We start from the raw sequence: 15,979 nt of genomic DNA, 5'->3' as shown, positions 1-15,979 counted from the left end.
AATTGAACCTTTTCAATTTATTTAATAAAAGAGAAAAATATGGCTAAAAACTAGTTGGTCCAATAGCTAGCATATAATTTTATTTTTAAAAAATTTTTATTCATTTATTTTTGAGACAGAGTCTCACTCTATCACCCTGGGTAGAGTACTGTGGAGTCCTAGCTCACAGCAACCTCAAACTCTTGGGCTCAAGCAATCTTTTTGTCTCAGCCTCCAGAATAGCTGGGACTATAGGCACATGCAACCATGGCTGGCTAATATTTTTTTCTATTTTTAGTAGAGATGGGATCTCACTCCTGTAGGGGCTGGTCTTGAATTCCCAAGCTCAGGCAATTCATCTGATATCCTCCTAAAAGTGCTAGAATTACAGACGAGAGCCACCATGGACTGACTTATTTTTTACTAGCAGAAAATGTAGTGCTTGCTTCAGCAGCACATATACTAAAATTGGAACAATATAGAGATTAGCATGGCCCTGTGCAAATATTTAACATTAAACACAAAATAAAAGAAAAATATAGAAAATGAAAGCTATTAAACACATTAAGATAAAATATGATTTATTTTAAAATGCTTCATGATAAAGTGTGTTTTACTAGACCATTAACAAAATACACTAGATCTGAGAATATGTTATGTATAGGCTAATTCCAGTGTGTCCTGAAAATCTGATTGATTGGGAAAAGATTCAGCATCCCTAACCTCTAATGCTATGGCTGCTCAAGTTTGCTTTTCATTCCAGCTAATGACAAGTTCTAGGGATGAGTGTTAATAACAGGAGAACTATTTGCTTGTGTTTCGATACAGGAAGAAAATGTTATTTTTAGCATTCAGAATTTCTCATTGGTGCTCACTTTGTTATTATGAGATTCTACCTTGGGTAAATTCATCCTTTGAAAATAAATGAGCTGATAAAAAATGAACAAGAGATATGAACAAAGAGTTCACAGAGAAAAATTGCAAATAGCTTGTAATCATAAAGTAAGTGTTTAGTTTCATTCTAAATATGATGCGTGTAAGGTAAGACTGCACTGAGAAGCTGAACTTGTGGAGAAGTAGGAGAGAAACCTGGGGTTTGTGACGAGGTAGTGGGTGATGCAGACGAATTGAAATTCTGAGCTGGAGCCTGGGATTGGGGCAGGGGTGGGGGACAGTGGCCTCAAAGTGGCAATGACAGTTAAAGAGGACTCCAAGCATGTGGGAGTTAAAATAGCCACCCCTCTGAGATGGTTAAAAATAAAACTCAAGACAAGAAAAACTCTACTGAGACATAAAACTGGCAAAAATAGTTTGATAACTGTGTTTTCAAGACTGTGGGGAAACTGAAGCTCTCTTCCATTACTGGTGGGAATGCAAAATGGTCCAGCCCCTGTGGAGGAGACCTGACAAGGATCTAGCAGTATTGCGCATGCATTTGCCTATTACCTGGGCAGGCTGAAGCTTAGGATGGCAGTTCATGCCCTGTACAAAGGCACCAGAGTGTGGAGGGAGGAGGAAATCCAGTCCCAGGCTCAGCAAGCCTAGAAGCCTGGCAAGGAAGGGACCTGGCGAAGCTCATCTGCTGGGGAGTTTTCTGTAATTTTCTACAGGCCCCTATGGGCTACGGTAGGGCCCAGCCCCAGGTGTCCATTCCCTGGCCATCATCTTCCCAGTGTCAGGGCCTTTTGCCTCTGCTGATAGAAACTCAGTCTCATCTGTAGTTGGGGGCCCCAGGAGATTTGGAAGGATGTGGAAGTGGGAAGTCTTTCTCATATGGACCAATAAGTCATGTTCAGAAGGCAGCAAATCTTGGGGCCTCAGGGAAACACAGAGAGTAATATAATCTTCATCTTCTCTCTCTTTTCTTTTAAACTCTTAAGCTCTCGCTGGCAATCTTAGATGTTCTAAGCATATTGGGAATTATGTATAGACTGATTTAACAATTTGGATATACAGTAGAACCTCTCTAAGTTGACTGCTCAAGGGTTTGTAACAAACTGGTCAACATAGGCAGGTGGTCAACATAAGGAACTAAACCTCCTGTACTGATATGTACATGTGGTGCATGTCCAGTCTATGAAAATTAGGTCAACTTAAGGAGGTGGTCAATATAGGGAGGGGGCAACTGTGAAGGTTCTACTGTATAACTTTGTTAGAGAAACATTTTCCTGACCCTAGTAATAATGCATGCACATTATAAAAAATACTTAGAAATTGACTTGTGGGCATTGATTTTATATCCTGAGACATTACTGTATTTTTTGATGACTTCCAAGAGTCTTGTGGTTGAGTCTTTGGGATTCGCCAGGAATAAGATCATATCATCAGCAAAAAGGGAGAGTTTAAGCTCCTCTGCTCCTATTTGGATGCCCTTTATTTTCTTGTCTTGTCTAATTGTATTGACTAAAACTTCCAGCACAGTGTTGAATAGTAATGGTGACAGAGGACAACCTTATCTGGTTCCAGTTCTAAGAGGAAAAGCTTTCAGTTTTACTCCGTTCAGTAAAATACTGGCTGTGGGTTTGTCATAGATAGTTTTGATCAGTTTATGAAATATACCACCTATGCCTATACTCCTCAGTGTTTTAATTAAAAAAGGATGCTGTATTTATCAAATGCTTTTTCTGCATCTATTGAGAGGATCATGTAGTCTTTGGTTTTACTTCTGTTGATATGGTGAATAACATTTATGGACCTGCATATATTAAATCAGAAAGTGTGAATAAAGACCGTATAGCTTTACCATTCACAGTAAGCTTCATGAACACTTTACTGTCTTCTACCTGTCCCTTTGTATGCCTGAATATCTGTGTAACTAAGTTTGACAATTTTGGGCACAAACTTTGTTGACAGTTTTTCCTTTTATCATTAAATCTTTGAAAGCCTTTCGAAGAGGACCATCCATTGAATTGAACTTTTTACGATCGTAGGAAAGGCATTGTGTTGGGCTTTGAGTGTGTGTATGTGTGTGCGAGAGAGAATTTGTGTATGTGTGGTTGTATTTCCCAGCTTCTTCCTAAAGGTAAAGAGTCAATAGCTTTTGTCTCTGACCTCTCAGAAGAGATAATATGTACACATAATTAACTTCAGTACAGTGGCAGTGTGTAATAAATCATGAATTCCTCGGAGATAACTCTGAGATGGAATGAATCTGCATGACATTCAGGGCATTATCCTGTTCTTGTAGCTGACACTGAAGAACTAAAACAATAATCTTGAAGCTTGCGCCAATCTGCAAATGAACAATTTCTATTTCTCAAGTATGGAAATCATTGAAAGGTTTGGTAAGCTCTTGACAAAGCAATATCGAAATCAGTCAAATTTATCTCATCTTCATTGTTCCTCACCACTGAAAAGTCACTCTGCTAATGCCCTGTTTTGTCAGGAGGCTGTTACAAGACCTAGGTAGCAAGGCCACCTGTCTCTGGAATGTGTTGAGGGTAAGGAATAGCTGGGCTGTTCAAAGAGAGAGAAGAGGTTTTGTTCCTCCCTTCTTGGTGTGCCATGGGAAAATACTCATTTAGAATAATGAGAGCTGGCTCGGCACCTATAGCTCAACCGGCTAAGGCGCCAGCCACCTAAGGTGGCGGGTTCGAATCCCCAGCCCAGACCCGCCAAACAACAATGACGGCTGCAACCAAAAAAAATAGCCGGGCGTTGTGGCGGGCGCCTGTGGTCCCAGCTACTTGGGAGGCAGAGGCAGGAGACTCGCTTGAGCCCAGGAGTTGGAGGTTGCTGTGAGCTGTAATGCCACGGCACTCTGCCCAGGGGGACAGCTTGAGGCTCTGTCTCAAAAAAAAAAAAAAAGAATAATGAGAGCTAAGTCGTGGAGAAGCTGTAATGGGACACTAGCCATGCATGCAACACAAGAGATTGGCCCTGTTTGTGAGGAGATGAGACCCTGTCTCCACTAATGCAGAGACTTAACTATGAATCACCCTATGAAAAGTTATACTTTCAGGTAGGAGGGGACCGGGAGATTGGAAATGAACCAACTAACAATGGGTGAATGTACCCTCTTTGGGTACATTCCCAGGGCAGAGAATTCCCAGGTTGCATATGTTTTATGGTGTATTTCATGGAATATTCTTCTGCTGTGCCCGATTATCTTTATTTTTAAAAGATATAACCCAAGGCCTGGTGTGGTGGCTCATGCCTGTAATCCCAGCACTCTGGAAGGCCGAGGCAGGCAGATTGCCTGGGCTCACAAGTCCGAGACCAGCCTGAGCCAGAGCAAGACCCTGTCTCTAAAAATAGCCAGGTATTGTGGCAGGCACCTATAGTCCCAGCTACTCGGGAGGCTGAGGCAAGAGGATTGGTTGAACCCAAGAATCTGAGGTTGCTGTGAGCTATGATGCCATAGCACTCTACTGGGCATGACAAAGCAAGACTCTGTCTCAAGAAAAAAAGGATAACCCAAAGAGAATTTGGGGTACACGAGTACATTTTTGTTGAATGTCCAATTAGTAAGAAGCTTCTTGACATTTCGGTATCATGTAGTTATGGCTCCATTTTCCAGTAGAAAACACTGGCCCTCTGTTAGACTGATCATTAAGGGTTAAGCATCTCTTTCCTTTAGGGTCCTCACTACACCTGAATGCTGGTGTCTCTCTAAAGTTATATGTTGGAACTTACCCCAAGGTGATAGTATTAAGAGATGGGCATTTGGGAGGTGATTAACTTGTGAATGGGATTTGTGACCTTATAAAAGGGATTGAGGGGGCAGCACCTATGGCTCAAGGGATTAGGGCGCTGGCCCCATATACCAGAGGTGGCGGGTTCAATCTCGGCTCTGGCCAAAAAGAAAAAAAAAAAGGGATTGAGGGAGCCAGTTCATCCCCCTTTGTGCCCTTTCTCCACATGAGGACAGAGTTTACTCCTTTCCCCAGGTGAGGATGCAGGGACAAGGTGCCATCTTAGAAGCAGAAAGTGAGCCCCAACCAGACATCAAATCTATTATCACATGATCTTGGACTTTCGAACTCCACAACTATGAGAAATACATTTCTATTATTTATAAATTATCCAGTCTAAGGTATTTTGTTATAGCAACAGGAGCAGACCAAAACAGTTCTGCAGAGGGATTTAGATTAAGTGGCCGAGACCTTTGCTTCCACTTCTCCAGCGAATGATGTCCATCCCAAAGACTTTTTAAGGCCCAGGCCTCCACGGAGTAGGGGTGAACTCCTGCTTGGTGCTGGGCTTCTCTGAACAGGACAGGGATTTAGTTAAGGGTCGTTATTGAATGCCCATGGGTCTGCAGCTGGATAAGAGTGGAAGGATGTCTCTTTGATGCCCTACTTATAATTCCACAAAAGAAACCCAATTACATTCTCATCTCTGTCAAGATGTATCATCATATTTCAATCCATATCTTCAGGGCATATTCTTAGAAAATTCCTACTTGACACCCAAATCCAGCTTTGTCTCCGTAGTCAGTCCTCTATCTCCTCCATTTCATCCTCCCAGATCCTGTTGGCTTTGCTGTATCTTTCGGGTGCTTTTCTCTCTGGCCTCAGACATCACCTCTGCTGTGCAGGTCATGTGCCTTGCCCACTGGATCTGAGTTCTTCACAGTGATCGCTGGTGACCATGGGAGAGAGTTTCCAGAGCCAGATCCAGCCTTGTCCCCAGACACCTGCCCCAGCATGTGGGAAGAGCTAGAGGGGCTGTTTCCTACCCTTCCTCAGCCCTTCAGGGACTACAGCTACTTATGAGGTGCCATTTATTTATTTTTTGAAAGTATTTCTCTTTTTATTTTATTTATTGCTTTAGTTTTTTTGCAGTTTTTTGCCGGGGCCAGATTTGAACCTGCCACCTCTGGTATATGGGGCCGGCGCCCTACTCCTTTAAGCCACAGGCGCCATCCATGATGAGCCATTTAATCACAAGAGGACAGACATTTTTAGATACCAAGAGACACAGGCCAAAAGCTTTCACATATCAAATATAATGTCGCGAGAATGTTCATTTCTAGTCCCTGCTTGAAGATGAGGCTTTTCAATTGTCTGAAGGGGTGAGGCTGTGAAGGCTGGTTTTGCTCTTCTGGTGATTGGGGCAGAACATGACCGAGGGGTTACCTGTGCCTTTATCTCTGAGGCTCTGCAGACCTGAACGATTACCCTTCCAGAAAACAGAGGTGGTATTCTCAATATTTTTCATTGTTTTTCCTGGGGAAGCTTTCAGAAATCTGGTGAATTTGCTTATACTCATTACCTGTAGAGAAATCCCATTAACTCTTGGTTCATGGGGATTTTATTTTACTTTATTTGAGAAGGAAAGCCCTCCCCCACCTACAAGCAAGGATTTGCACATGTTATCTTTTCTTCCTCAGTGCAGATATGCAGATGCTTTACAATTTCCTTTTTTTTTTTTTTTTTTTTTGAGACAGAGCCTCAAGCTATCACCCTGGGTATAGTGCTGTGACATCACAGCTCACAGCAACTTCCAACTCCTGGGCTCAAGTGAGTCTCCTGCCTCAGCCTACCAAGTAGCTGGGACCACAGGCACCCACTTTTTTGTGCAGCCGTCATTGTTGTTTGGCGAGTCTAGGCTGGATTCGAACCCACCACCTTAGGTGTATGTGGCTGGTGCCTTAGCCACTTGAGCCACAGGTGCCAAGCCTACAATTTCTTACTTACAAATCTTATTTGGTATTCTTTAAGAAATAGACACCATTCTTTCACCACATTCCTGAAAGAAGGAAAATCATGACATGGTGAGAAGGGCTGGTCTAGCTCTGGTTGGAAATTTTCTGGAGAATTCCTCACAGCAGCTCTCTTTCCCCAGTGCTCAGGTTAATACACTGGGCCTTTCAAAGATGTTAACAAATGGGCAAAGTCCAGAGGATCTTCCTGATAATACTTGCCTGGAAAAAGAAGACTAAAAGATATAAGTCAGGTTTCATCTTGAGAAGAGTCTTAGTGAGTTTACACCTGCCTATAAGGGACCTTTTTGTAATAGCTTCATCCTATGTAGGAAATGATATTCTTGGTCCTACGACCAAGGAAAGTTTTTCTTAGTCCCTTATGCTGTTGTAGATTTATAATGGCAAAAGCAAAGATACGCTTTCCTTACTAGGCAGAGACAAGATAGTGAGCCCCCAGCACACAGAATTGTGAATTGTCATTATCAGGTGGAAAATCTGTTCATTCTATCCTACGTGGTCTACCTATTTTCACCACCTAGAATTCACAAAAAATATTTGTCTAGGAGATGCAATGGGTAGAATGGTTTTCTTTGTGCAAAGCTAATGAGAGTCATTTGGAAAAGATCTCATTTGGAATGGCCTCTTTGGATCCATGTGCCACTCTGCTGCCAGACTGAACTCTGCAGCAGAAATCTATCTGGCCATGTCTGCCTCCTGCTTAAAATCTTCTAGGAATTTTCTTAAGGCTTTAGGGTGAAATCGAAACTCTCAGATGATCTGGTCATAGATTATCCCTTCCAGTTACTGACTCTCTGATGACTCTTCACCTTGGGTTCCGGTCATACCTAACTACTTTCTTTCTTTCTTTTTTTTTAAGGTAAATTTCTTGAGCATATTCTGTAGTAGTTGTTGAACACTGTGCTAAGAATTTTTATGTTATCTCATTTGGTCCTAATAATACCCTGAGGCAGTAGACAAAAGGAGGTTAAGCAACTCACCCAGGTCATGTAGCTCATAAGCTCTAAGCTTCTTGAACTAGGATTTCAATCTGTATTGTATGACCACCACGCCCATACCCCTCGGCACTGAGCTCCACTATCTTCTCACCTGAAAGGACCACACTTCCTCTTCCCTCACCGTCTATGCATGTTATGTCTTCTTGCTCCTTATACTTCATTGACTCCTTTACCTTGTTGAGAAATCTCCTCCTTCAGGAAGCACTTACTTCTGCTCACATACCACTGGTCAGAAGTGAGTTGCTTGGCTACACCCAGAGAAGTGTGTTCTGGTAGCCCATGTGTCCAGTTAAAAACATTTAATACTACTATAGTGCTACAGAAAAAGGGAAATGAATATTTGGGCATAACTATCAATTTCTGCCATAGTGAATGAGAATTTAAAAATCACTGTAGAGTCTATCTTGGACATGTATGTGTGCTGTGTTAAGTAAAATCAACATGTGAAGAGTTGAATATATAGTTTATTAAGTAGTAAGTTATTTTATAGAATCTAAAGCTCTTGCATTAAGAATTATCTGGCTGAAATAACCTGTCAGTAAATGTATTTTTAAGTCAGTAAGTTGGGTGGAACAATGTGGGAGTGGTTTGTCAGAGAAGGCTTCCCAGAAGAGGAGGCATCAGATCTGATTTTGGAGGCATGTACAGGAGTTAGCCAACAAAGAGGGACAGGGTCATATCAGAAGCATTTTAATTTTTTTGACTAAAGGAGAAGGAAAGGAGAAGAGTTTTAGAGTCAGGGATTTTTCCGCTGTGCAGAAATTCGTATGGACTAGGAGAGCAAGGGAATGAGAGGACTGAGGGAAGAGCCAAGGTGTCAAGATGGTTATGCAGTGATCAGTGGGCAAATGAGAACGATAGATGGGCAGGAGCGCTCCACTGAGGTCTAACCCCTCCGGAGCCTGCAATACCCAGCATGCCCCGGGTTTGAGCACCATCTTGATTTCATAAAACCAACGCGTTTTTTTCCCTTCAGTGGATACATCTCCTATTTTACAGTGAATGTTTATGAGGAAAGAGGAGTTGTTTTGTAGCAACTTTTCTGATGCTCATCTGTTCTGTAATACAAAGGAAATATCTTTAGGGTTTGTGGTCAATTTTTAATTTTTATTTCAAGACTTTTCTACAGGTTCATATGATTTATTAGTGCATAAGTTTACTTCTAAATCAAAATGAAAAACTAAATCTAACTTTAAAAACAGTTCAACGGTTTTTAAATATTAAGCTAAATTAATTTCTCCTCTCAAATTCTTGTCTGTTGAGTGACTCCTTTAATAACTGATGGGGAAAAACAGGACACACTGCAAAGGGAGAATTTCATAATTATATAGATCATGAAATATGATTTTCCGTTCTCGAGAGATTCCCTGGTGAACAAGTCTACATCCAGAAATCACAGGTGAGAAAGTTTCATTAAATGTATTCCCAAGTTTTTTTTTTTTTTTTAAATTAAAGCAAAAGGATTTTGGTTAGATTCCTTCTATCTTGGACCATCTGGGTCCAAGGTCTGAGGGTGCAGGGTCTGAGGAAACCTTGTTCTGTTCATTGTCTTAAACTGTCTTGTGAATTTTTTTTTTCTATTTCAGATTAATATGAGGGTACAAATGATTAAGTCCCCATTAAAGCACCAATGTCATACTTTAAAGAACTTGAAAAAATAGTACTGCATTTTATATGGAACTGGGGAGTGGGGTGGGAACCCAAATAGGTACACAATTCTAAGAATAAAAACAAATCTGGAGGCATCACATTACCAGACTTCAGGTTACACTACAAGTCTATAGTGATCAAAACAGCATGGTACTGGCACAAAAATAGAGACATAGATCTATGGAATAGAATAGAGAACCTAACTAACACCTCTTGGGGGTAGGACACAATTATAAGAAGGACTTTACCTAACAAATGCAATCAGTGTAACCTAATTCTTTGTACCCTCAATGAATCCCAAACAATTAAAAGAAAAAGAATAGAGAACCTAGAGACGAGCCCAGATGCATAATGCCATCTGATTTTTGATAAACCAAACAAAAGCATTCATATGACCAAGGAAAGGAACCCCTATATAATAGGAACAGGTTAGACACAAGACTGAAACTGGGCTGCCACCACTTAACAAAAATTGCCTCTCACTGGATAAAAGATTTGAATTTAAGACATGAAATGATAAAAACTCTAGAAAGGTTTGGGAAAAACTCTTGATATCAACCTTGGAAAAAGATGTCATGAAGAAGATCCCCTTGGCAATTGCAGTTAACCCCCAAAGTAAAGGGGACACGATCAAGCTAAAAAGCTTCTGCACAACTAAGGGCACAACAACTAAAGCAAACAGACAACCTTCAGAACAGGAGAAGATATTTGCCTATCTGTCTTGTGAAGTTTAACTTCTCTTTCTAGAGCGTGCAAAAAGAAGTGGATGGAGATGAGGGAGGGGAGCATTATGCAAAATCTAGAGAGGGTAAACTGCTGGGTCCAGTTAGAAAACTGTCTTGTTGCAAACATCTGTAGCAAACACGTGCTCCTTACTGCCATGGTCAGTCTTCAATTCCACAATATGTTTCTCAATACAGATTACACATGCAGGTTCATTCTTAACCTCCACTCCACGGCACATTCAGGGATTATCATGCTCCCACCAGTAACGTGGCTCATCAGAAGGTGAGTCTGATTCAAGGCTCTGGAGAAACATACCCTAGAGGGATGAATGTCTATGGGGTGCTCTGTGGGTTGACCACTCAAGGGACTGTTCTAAGCTGGTCAACATAAGGAACTAGGTCTACTGTACTGACACTGTATGTGGTGCATGCCAGTCTATGAAAATTAGGTCAACTTAAGGAGGTGGTCAAAGTAGGGAGTTGTCAACTATGGAGGTTCTGTTGTAACTGATAAAGTTTCAGGTGGATTTGAATATAGCATTCCATGTGGCTCCTAACTCCAACTGAAAATAACTGCCCATTCATAATTACTCTCTAGTGAAGAATGGCACAAAAAGAGTGTGATTTCATTTAAAAAAAATAAAAACACACTGAATAAAAACCCAGCATAAATACATGTAGGAAGGCTTATAGAGTGAAATACTGATCATGTTTTTCCCAGGTACTGGGATTGTTGTTTTCTCCTCCCCCTCCTTTCCCTCCTCACTTCCTTTCTTCTTCTTTTTTTTTCTTTTGTATTTGTATTTTTGTATTTTTGTATTTTTCTTTTGTATTTGTATTTTCTTTTTTATTTGTATTTCTAATTTTCCTACCTGAAACAAGCAAATATGACTTGTTTGTCTGATTCTGAAAAGTAATGCAAGCTTAAAAAGATATTATTACTTGGTAGGAAATCCAATGTTCCTGGTATTTCTTTCTTTGCCCTATACACGCCTATCATTTCTTCATCCTCAAACAGTTGGTGAGTTTACATATTATATCACACAGAGTGTGTCTTTCATCTCTCTCCATAAAATCATGTACGCTTTCTTTCTTTTTTTGAGACAGAATCTCAAGCTGTTGCCCTGGGTAGAGTGCCGTGACATCATAGCTCACAGCAACCTCAAACTCTTGGGCTTAAGAGATTCTTTTGCCTCCGCCTCCCAGGTAGCTGGAACTACAGGCACCCACCACAATGCCCGGCTATTTTTTGTTGCAGTTATTGTTCAGCTGGCCTGGGCCAGGTTTGAACCCGCCATCCTCAGTGTATGTGGCTGGCGCCATAACCATTGTACTATGGGTGCCAAGTCAAATTTCTTCTTTTCATACACTCCTTTCTAGAGTGTACGAATGCCTCCATGGGGTTTGGAGTGAATCCTTTCACTCCCTGAAAGTTGCCTCACACAGTGGATCCCAGTCATTTATATGTCACCAGGGTTCAGACAGGGTTTTCTTAGTAATGACTAAGAATTCCCTCTTCAATAATCCTTACCCCCCTCTACAATCTTTTTTTTTTTTTTTTTGAGACAGAGCCTCAAGCTGTCTCCTGGGTAGAGTGCTATGGCATCACAGCTCACAGCAGCTTCCAACAGCGAGTCTCCTGCCTCCGCCTCCCAAGTAGCTGGGACCACAGGCGCCCACCACAATGCCCGGTTATTTATTTATTTATTTTTTTGGTTGCAGCCATTATTGTTGTTTGGTGGGTCCAAGCTGGATTCGAACCTGCCACCTTAGGTGTATGTGGCTGGTGCCTTAGCCGACTGAGCCACAGGCACCGAGCTGCCCTCTACAATCTTATCTCCTGCTCACATTATGCTATGACTCTTTGGGTGCTTCTTCCTCTAGTAGATATTTTTTTATGCCCTGTTTCAATGTTTGTCTCCAGTTCCAGAGGCTGCAGTGGTGATCAGCTATTTAGGGTCGCAACTGACCTCATGCCAGGGCCATCTGAGTGCCCTGCTTGGCGCCTGTGCCTCAGACCGCTTGCCTTCTCTCCTGGGACTTCCCTGTTGATGGCACAGGAACCCGTGAAGCCTGCTGTGGTGCCGAGGTTCACACCCTGGGAGTGTGGGGCCAATAAGACTCCATGAAGTGGATCTTCAGCTGGAGACAGGGGCTGATGGATGACTTCTTCCCCCTTTCTCTCCTGGATGAATGGTCCTGAGGTAGATTTTTTTTTTTATTTAAAAAAAATTTAGGCAGATTGGGCAGTGCTTGTGGCCCAAGGAGTAGGGCACTAGCCCCATATACCGGAGGTGGCAGGTTCAAACCCGACCCCAGCCAAAAACAAAAACTAAAATATATATATATGATCATGTTTTTTCCCAGGTACTGGGATTGTTGTTTTCTCCTCCCCCCTTCTTTCCTTCCTCACTTCCTTTCTTCTTCTTTTTTTTTTCTTTTGCTTATTTGTATTTCTAATTTTCCTATATATATATATATAATATATATATAATTCTGCCTAATATATATATATATTTATATATATATAAACTAAAATATATATATATATTAGGCAGATCTTAAATGATTTTAAATGATTTTTTAATGATTTTTAAATGATTTTAAATGATTTTAAATGACTTGTCAGAGGAGAGTTCTGAGGCCAAGCAGCAGCGCAGCCAGGGGCAGTCCAGCTCTGGGCCCTCCCGTGTCCCTCTCTGCTGCCCCACGGAGTGGCACTCCCGAATACAGGAGAAGTATGGCCTCAGATCTCACTTTCTAAAGAACATCCTGTTTTCTCAAATCCCATTTCCCATTCCATCAGCAACAGAATCTGTTATCTGCTGTGTTAGCTCTGTGAAAGGCGAGGGGTGGGGGTGGGGGGGAATGGCCATCCACATGAGTCCTTTTTTTTCTTTCCCTGAAGGAGGTTTTAACTTCTGCAAGAATTAGAGGTGCAGGGCCTTCTCAGAAAGCCATTCAACCACACATTTCAATTTAGATCTCACTGATTCGTGTTAGCATGTAGAGAGTTATTCAAGCCTGTGGCTGAGCGGTTCCTGCTTGTGGCTCCGTCTCTCACGGAGAAGCCTGTCATTGGCGTAAGGGAACTGGACTGGGAGGTGGAACCACAGATGGCAGGCACGAAAGTCCTCTTGATTGTAGAGTGCCTGCTTCAAGTCATACTCAGAGGTCTAGTGCCTGCTGACCAATCTTGTTTTCGCTTTTTACTTTTTTAATTGTAAAAACATAACATAAAAGACATTTAAGAAAAAGATTAAAAGATTAGTTTCAACCACATATGCAGTTCCCGCTGGTGTCAGGGACCTTCCTGGTGCTCCCTGGGTCTGGTAGTCTCTGATCTTGTCTGTGACTGAGCTTTTCTTCTTCCCCTTCTTGCTGAGTCTGGTGGCTTTTTGCCCATCGCCTTCGTAAGCCTCAGGCTCTGTGTACAGCTGAGCTCCAAAGCTGCCACCCCCTCCCCCACCCCCACCCCCACCATGCCTTGAGTGGAGCAGCCCCTCCAGCACGGGCTAGAGAATGGTCTGGATTGTAGGATCGGTCCACTCACCCTAAAGGCAAAAACCTCTGGGTCTAGGAGCAGCTTCCTTCAGTGAACTAACATAAAATCTTTTTTTGTTTGTTTGTTCGAAGCAGAGTCTCACCATGTTACCCTTGGTAGAGAGCCGTGGCATCACTGCTCACGCCGACCTCCAACTCTTGGGCTTAAGCGATTCTCTTGTCTCAGCCTCCCAAGTAGCTGGGACTACAAGTGCCCACCACAACACCTGACTATTTTTTTGTTGCAGTTGTCATTGTTGATTTTAGCTGGCCTGGGCCTGGTTGAAACCAGTCAGCCTCAGTGTGTGTGATCGATGCCCTACCTACTGAGCTAAAGGCACCTCCAACTAACATAAATTAAGGCTCCCCCTAAGCAGCTGACTGACTGGACCCCCTGTTGGCCAAGAGGATCCTAAAACTGAGTTACTGGCCATCAGAAAGGAGATTAGACGTGCCTCATTATGTCCCCTCCCCTTCTTAGAGATGTCCTTTGTGACTCACTAACTGGCCTAAGGCTAACCAAGACCTACCTGCAGGTCTTCAATATACATAACAAACCACTTGATCTGTCCGCACTTTGTCTCTAGTTACAGACCCTTCATCTTAAGCATCCCTTTTCACTGACTCCTGGTCTCTTACACAAAGCCTAACTCTTTCCACCAGTTGTCAGCTAAGGAATCCTCATACCCACGTATAACCTGTAACTCCCTGCTTCCAGATAGCCCGCCTTGTTGGGCCAGACGAGTGTATGTTTTTCATGTATTGATTTATGACCTCACCTATAATTCCTGTCTCCCTAAAATGTATAAAACCAAACTGTAACCCCAGCACCACGAGTCACTTACTGAGGCTTCTTGTTTGTAGCTCTGGGTCATGGTCCTCAGCTTTGGCTCAGAATAAACCTCCTTACATTATTTTACTGAGTATGGCTTCTTTTCCTTGACACTTTCATTGGAGGAACTTTAATTTTAATTTTTTTTTTTTTTTTTGGCGTCAGAGTCTCACTATGTCACCCTTGGTAGAGGCATCACAGGTCACAGCAACCTCCAACTCTTGGGCTTAAACGATTCTCTTACCTCTGTCTCTGAAGTAGCTGGGACTACAGGCACCCACCACAATGCCAGGCTATTTTTTGTTGCAATTGTCATTGTTGTTTAGCTGGCCTGGACCAGGTTTGAACCTACCACCCTCAGTGTATGTGGCTGGCACCATAACCACTGTGCTACAGACACTGAGCTAGAACATGAATGTTTTTGATATAATCATAAGACACACAGGTTTAGTGAGAAAGGACACAAAGAAAGAGGCTTCAAGGGGGAGGAAAGCCTGGCCTATTGAACTAGGAAGTCTGGAGGGCCCAGAGGAACAGTCCTCACTCAGCAACTCCCACAAAAAGGGGAAGAGAATGTGGGTATGATGTAACCTAGGTAACCAATGGCCCATAGAAAGAGACAATAATCAGTGACCAATAGAAAGGACCAATAATACCTGGAGGCACAAAGAGGCCGATGAATAAAACTGTAACCGATTTCATATGGAGAGAAAGGGGGTATTTGTGACTCTGTGTGGCCTTTGTGTCTCTCCTACTTCTTTTCCTTCATGAGAGGGTCCCACTTCCAACTCTCTTCGGAAGCAAGCTTTCCCTTTGTTCCTAGATAAAATTTCTCTTTGTTACTCCGAAACTTGTGCAGGTTACTTTTGCTTTCTATTCACGCGACCTGTGTTGTTCCAGTTTTATTGTCAATTTTCACTCACTTTTGCTTTCAATTACCACCGTGCCTCTGTTGAACTTTCTAGCTCAGCTGAGTAATCAAACCAGGTCAACTGAGTTCAGGAAACTGAGACCCTCTGACCCCCAACAGTTAGGTTTTACTTTTCTTCAATAATTGTAGAAAAGAAAATATAAAGAAGAAAATCATCAACAATATCTCCATCTAGTGATGATCATTCTTAATATCTGAATGTATTTTTTCTATATATACACACAAAAAAACTTCTCTGTGTAGAATATAATGGTATAAACAGCCATATTTTCGTATTAGCAAGAAACCCAGTTATCTCCCTCTTGAATTCTATTCTGTGAGATACACCCTCCCAACTGCCTTAATGGTTGAGAACCTCCAAGGGCTTACTGGAGCTGAAGTAGTTTGATCCTCCCTTTGAATGCCAGGCAGGAGTAGCACCAGAAACTAACGTCCCTCCTCCACTGCCCGTTGCTTTGTGTTGCATAACGGTGTTGCTCTTGAAGACCAATTCTGTGCTATGAACACACAACTTTGGTACCCTCTGGAGTATTACAGAGGTGGTTACACTTTAGTTTCAAGTTCGTAGTCATGGATTCTCAAAGCAGGAAATGACACGGCTGGAACACTGATATCCCCCTTCCAAATCCTCAAGGACTTCCTGTTGCATCTGAG

The 15,979-nt window shown here is 42.2% G+C and overlaps 1 non-coding gene across 1 annotated transcript; it reads left to right on the top strand.

The window, feature by feature from the left end:
• The first annotated feature begins 417 nt into the window (after positions 1-417).
• Positions 418-521, top strand: LOC111722320. The gene has a single exon (XR_002771152.1). It is a non-coding gene; the product is annotated as a U6 spliceosomal RNA (small nuclear RNA).
• The last annotated feature ends 15,458 nt before the right edge of the window (positions 522-15,979 follow it).

Source organism: Otolemur garnettii, unplaced genomic scaffold, assembly GCF_000181295.1.
Source record: "Otolemur garnettii isolate 467f Iridium unplaced genomic scaffold, OtoGar3 scaffold00236, whole genome shotgun sequence".
Taxonomy (NCBI): domain Eukaryota; kingdom Metazoa; phylum Chordata; class Mammalia; order Primates; family Galagidae; genus Otolemur; species Otolemur garnettii.
The sequence above is the reverse complement of the archived record's forward strand: the minus strand, read 5'-3'. Positions and strand labels throughout refer to the sequence as shown.